We start from the raw sequence: 6,000 nt of genomic DNA on the forward strand, positions 1-6,000 counted from the left end.
AAGCACCCATGTAATTTTATGCCTCTGTTTCTCTGCACACACATTTTCATTTCCTTACACAGTTTCATCTTCCCACCAGAGATTCAACCCTTTGAGAGGAAAAACGTGTCTTTCTAGATGTTTTAATCCAGTTAGATATTGTATCATCCATTTGCTAACACAGTCAAATGCCCTATACATGCCAGGCACTGTGCTGGGTGATAGAGATCTATGTTGGACAAGACCTACTTTCTCTGTCCTCATGGGAAGTCTATTCAGTTAAGGAAAATACTCACATATTCCTGGTTATTTTTTCCATTATAGATTTGATTTTATCTTGGAAAGCAATATAGGAACACATGGATGAACTTAAAAATCAAATGATTAGATGAAATGAAGTCAGATACTTTAGAAATAAATCTCCATCATTTCAAATTTATTTTCAACAAGGGAGAATGCTTTCAGACTCATTCAGATGTGCAAAGAAGCTGGAATATATGGCTTGAAACTGAGCTTCTATCTCATACTGTGAACTCAAGTTTCCTTGATCTGGCTGAGCAATATTTTGCCTCTCTATGAAGTGTGGCTAGAAATGACTATTACAAGTCATATCACCATCCTGTGTGATATAATCACAACTTCTTGAAGAATATTGAAATTTTTGTGTGTGTTTGTTTTAATTATCAGCTTGATAAACATTGCGGCCAGTATCTGAATCTGATATTGGACCAGCTATGAAAAGATTAATCAGATGCCCCCTAATGACAAACATATAACTAGTTTTCATTATAGCTAAAATCCGTGATTGAATCAGCTCTTGATTATCTGGCATATACCTTGGAACAGTTGGTTGATCCGATTGTAGACATCTTCTCTAAGGCTCAGAGGTTCTCTCATGTCAGATCCCTCCCCAATCCTACCTTCTTTAAAACTCAGACACAGAAGGTTGACTGTAAGCCTTTGGCTGAAAGACTAACATGGTATTTAAAAAGTAAAAGACTTTGGTCTCCTTTGTCCAACAAAGTTCAAATTTCCCCTACAGCAATAAACACCTTATCTGAGAAGTATGCAGTATGGGCTAAAGTCTTCAACCATGAAATTATATGACTCTACCTTGACCTCTGGTTTTCTCCAGTGAATCTCACTCATAGAATACAAACAGCAGCTCTGGGCTGTTTCTCTGATCCAACTGGTGAATTGTGTAAATCTCAAGGATTTCAGACTTCTATACAAAGGCATTCAGGTAACAGGGACATCTCTATCTGTCCTTATGTACCCTGTGCATGACTGAGCAGCCTCAGGGGCTCATGTTACATGATGTATGTATCTGACCACCGTTCTGTTCATGCCTCCAGCAGCTAAGGAAGAGCCAGGCTCCCACTAGACGTGAAAGCCAAGGTCTTTATTGCAGTAGTGAGTAGTGGCTGACAATATCCTGTGTTGAAGCACAATCTCCCTCCTTGCTTACAGCGATTAGTTGCTGTAATTAGGAATGGTTTTCAGCCAGCCTCTGGGATGTATTAACATATATTATAATGGCTTAGTACTCAAAGTGTGGTCCCTGGACCAGCAGTATCAGATTTATCTGAAATTTATTACAGATGCCATTTTCCAGCCCTATCACTGACCTAATGAATCACAATCTTTGTTTTAACCAATCCCCAGGTGATTCGGGCATACATTAATGTTTGAGAAGCAATGCTGCATTGGAGCTCTTTTATTCTTATTTCAAATCCTCGCACCTTAGTTCTGATAATGCCCTGAATTCACTCTTTCTTTTGGGAGTCAACTCACTCTACCCTCAGGCCTATGGGTGAGGCAATCAGTGTGTCTCATTCTCTGATCTCAGTGACTAGTTCAGGAATGAGCATGTGATAATTGAGGGCATAGGCATGCGGGCTGTGACAATTGTTTGAACTGCTGGGAGATGAGATACTACCTTCATTTTGTAGTTGACCATTGAAGGATGCAAGCCTGGAGCTGCCAAAGGCCACCTTGTAAAGCCTGATGATAAAACTACAATCAGAAGCCAAGAAGTGGGTAAATCTTCACACTATCACTTGGGGCCCTGGATCAAGTGTTGCCTGAAGATTCCACCTCTGTATTATCAGTAACACAAAACAGTGAATACCCCTAATGTTTTTGTTACAGTTACATCTGTATCTATCTATCTGTCCATCTGTCTATCTGGAGATATACGTAAAGAGGCAATTATATAAAAGATATTTTATCTATTTGGCTAGCTAACTGGCTAGCCATATCTATCTAATGTAGATACAAAGATATGTCTATTTTTGTAGGTATATATGTATCTATCTAGAGATATGTATGTATATATATAAAGCAAAAACTATGAGATATATACTATATCTATTTGACTAGTTAGCTACCTATGTGTACCTCACATCTATTTATCTTTCTATCCATCTAGAAAATTTTATTTTAAGGTATTGGATCACATGATTGTGACGGGGGGGGGGGGGGGTTGGCAAATCTGAAGTCTATAGGGCCAGCTGGCAGCCTGGACATCAGGTAAAAGTGGATGTTGCAGTCTTGAGTTTGAAAGCTGAAACTCAGTCGAATTTCTCATATTTCAGTCTTGGAGGCAGAACATCTGTGTGCGTGTGCAGGGGGTAGGGTGGGTGCTAACCTTGATCTTTGCTCATAAGACCTTCAGCTGATTGGATGAGGCCCACCACATTATGGAGGCTAATCTGCTTTACCTACAGTCAACTGATTACAAATGTTAATCACATCTGAAAAATACCCTGACAGCAACATCTAGACTTATAAACCAGTTATTATAATCTAGCCAAGTTGACACAAATTTAACTATCACACTTGGGTTTCTGAATCTTACAATTGAAAAGGTTGACATGGGGCTAATAATCCTTACGCTTGACTTGTACCCTTAACTGAACATGCATAACTGCAAACAGGCTTTGTGTCTTCTTAAAAAGGGCTGCCTTTGTTCAACAAAATTAGCAAAGCAGTTTAAGCCCAATTTTGTTCCATGAATCTAAAGAGTTTAGGGTTGGGAAAGACTTCAAAGTCTAACCAGAGTTTTCTAAATTTCAATTATTTTCTTAACACTTTAATGACTTTTCCCATAGTTACACCATCATATAAAATATCCATTCCTGTATGTATGGTGTTTTTCTTTAAATAAATATTATCCTTTACTAACATCATTTACTTTTAAAAGTAATATTTATATTGTTGTAGTTGTTGCTCAGTTGCTTGTCATTAAGTTGTGTCTGACTCTTTACAACCCCATGGAATACAACACAGCAGGCTGGCTTCCCTGTCCTTCACTATCTCTGGGAGTTTGCTCAAACGCATGTCCATTGAGTCATATGCAGATGATACCACTCTAATGGCAGAAAGTGAAGAGGAACTAAAAAGCTTCTCAATGAAGGTGAAAGAAGAGAGTGAAAAATCTGGCTTAAAATGCAACATTCAAAAAACTAAGATCATGGCATCCAGTCCTAATCTTTATATTACTGCCATAAATATAAATCCCACATCACTTACCTTAAATATATAAATGTTTGTGTGTGTGTACATGCTCAGTTGTATCCGACTCTTTGTGACTCCTTGGACTGTAGCCCACTACGTTCTTCTGCCCATGGGATCTTTTAGGCAAGAATACTAGAGCTGGTTGCTATTTTCTACTCCAGGGGATCTTCCCAACCCAGGGATCAAACCCACATCTCCTAGGTCTCCTGCATTGCAGGCAGATTCTTTACCACTGAGCCATAAGGGAAGCATATATAAACGCTTACATAAATAATTATAATGAGGACAAAATCATGTTTAAAAAGTCTTGCAAGATACTATTACTTGCAAAAGAGTCTTCATCTAAGGATTTATTTCCTTTTTAAAAAGAGAGCTACAAAGCAAGCATTGGGTTTTAAAGACAAATGAGATGTTCTTGACAAAATTGGAATAATTGAAAGTAAATGAAAAAGGAATGACCTCTTCACTGCTTGATTTGCTGTTATTTAATTGTATGTATGTGTAACGTCTATGTTGCCAACTCTGGCATGCGCCCCACCCTTTGGAAATGCTAATTTCAGTCTAACATCAATTGCTCATTTATGACTACTATAACCTCAAGGCAGAGCATGTCCAGACTTCACTTAGAATTTTCCTGTGATGAGAAACCCATCACCCACCAAGGCAGATTCTGTCATTGGGTATAGGTATGAGTTTGAAAATGCTGCCTTTGCTGAGCTGAAACACCCCCTGTAGTTTCCATCGACTGACTTCACAGAGCTACCTCTCAGGAACATACAAACTCTGACCCAACTCCTACCTGAATTCTGCATGCCCGCCTTCCAGAGAGCTGATGATGGCTTTTATGGGAACTAGACTATTCCTCTGGCTGTTTCTCTATATTAGATACGATATATATCTTTTCTGTATTAGTCAAGCCTCAGATCTGACTTCAAGCCCCAAAATATGGCTGGGTCAACAATTCTTTGGAACAGTGGAACAATATTTGAGTTCAAGAAAGATGGACATGCCCACTTGATTAATTTCAGCTCACACAACTTTCCTCTTCTCTCTATGTTCCAACCACACTGACTTTTTGTCTCTTTTTAACATGCCAGCTAGGGTATTTCCACTTCCTGTTCCTATTGTCTGGAAAGATACTTTTCAGTTCTTTTACACAACTTTCTTCTTATTAGTTAAATCTCATTTCAAATGTCATTTCCTTGGAGAGGTTTTCTTTAAATAACCAACATAGAGATGTTTAATTCCATGGGGATTTTTTTTTTTTTTTTTTTTTTACCCAATCCACACATAACTCTCCCAAATTACCTTGTTGGTTTACTTGGTTTTATCTAAAATGCAAGCTGCAAGATGGCAGGGAACTCAATGCTCTCTCTCTCATTCTTAGAAGAATGCTCATAATTCAGTTTCTATTTAGTATTTGTTCAATGCATAGATGAAATCAAGACATGGTGTTGCTATTTTTAAGTGTTTAAAACTTATTCTCTTACTCATTTACTTATTCATCTATACACTCTTTAATTCAAGGTATTTTTGAAATTGAGAGTAATATGTGTCTCCTTGAGTACCGCAAACTGTCTTGCCACTCTCGCATGAATTCACTCAAGTTTGTCCATCTCACTTTTTAAGCTTTGGGCAACACTGAATCTTTTACACATAGTCTGACCCCAATACAGTAAGTGTACAGCCTTTCTTATTCTGGGTGGTTTACTTCTATTAAGAGAGTCTACAATCACATCAGGTTTTTTTGGCAGCTTCATCACTCTTGCACTACTTATAAGCTTAATGCACACACACACAAAGGTTGAGTTTTTAAATGTATGTTTCTGCTAAGCCACATGACCTTGGGCACTTGGCTGCTTCATACAAATTTAAGGCCTTGCATTCATCCTTGTTAAACTTCATCATATTGTCTGACAGGTATCTGTGTCATGCTGGCATATCCCGATCGGTGACTTTATTTGGGTTCCAGCAGGCTGTGTTAAGAGGTGATTTGAGGAGTTGCTTCATTGCAAGCAAAGACTGAGTGACAATTGCATACAGTGAGTGCCTATTTCTCCACTAAATCCAGTATGGGCCTAAACCAAGTCAAGGAACAATTTGACAACGTGGAATTATATATATATATATGTATATATATATATATATATATTTTTTTTTTGGCTGTGCTAGTTCTTTGTTGCTGTGCAGGCTTTTCTCTCATTGCAGCAAGTGGAGGCTACTCTCTAGCTGTGGTGCCCGGGCTTCTCATTGTGTTGGCTTCTCTTCTTGCGGAGCATCGGCACTAAGCCCCTTGGGCTTTGGTAGCTGGGGTACGTGGGCTCAATAGTTGCGACTCCCAGGCTCTAGAGCACAGACTCAACTGTTGTGGCTCGTGGGCTTAGTTGCTCTGTGACATGTGGGATCCTCCCAGATCAAGACTCAAACCCATGTCTCCTGCTTTGGCAGGTGGATTCTTAACCACTGAGCCACCAGGGAAGCCCTGGAAATATATATATATTT

Source organism: Bos javanicus, chromosome 25 (genome assembly GCF_032452875.1).
Source record: "Bos javanicus breed banteng chromosome 25, ARS-OSU_banteng_1.0, whole genome shotgun sequence".
Classification (NCBI taxonomy): domain Eukaryota; kingdom Metazoa; phylum Chordata; class Mammalia; order Artiodactyla; family Bovidae; genus Bos; species Bos javanicus.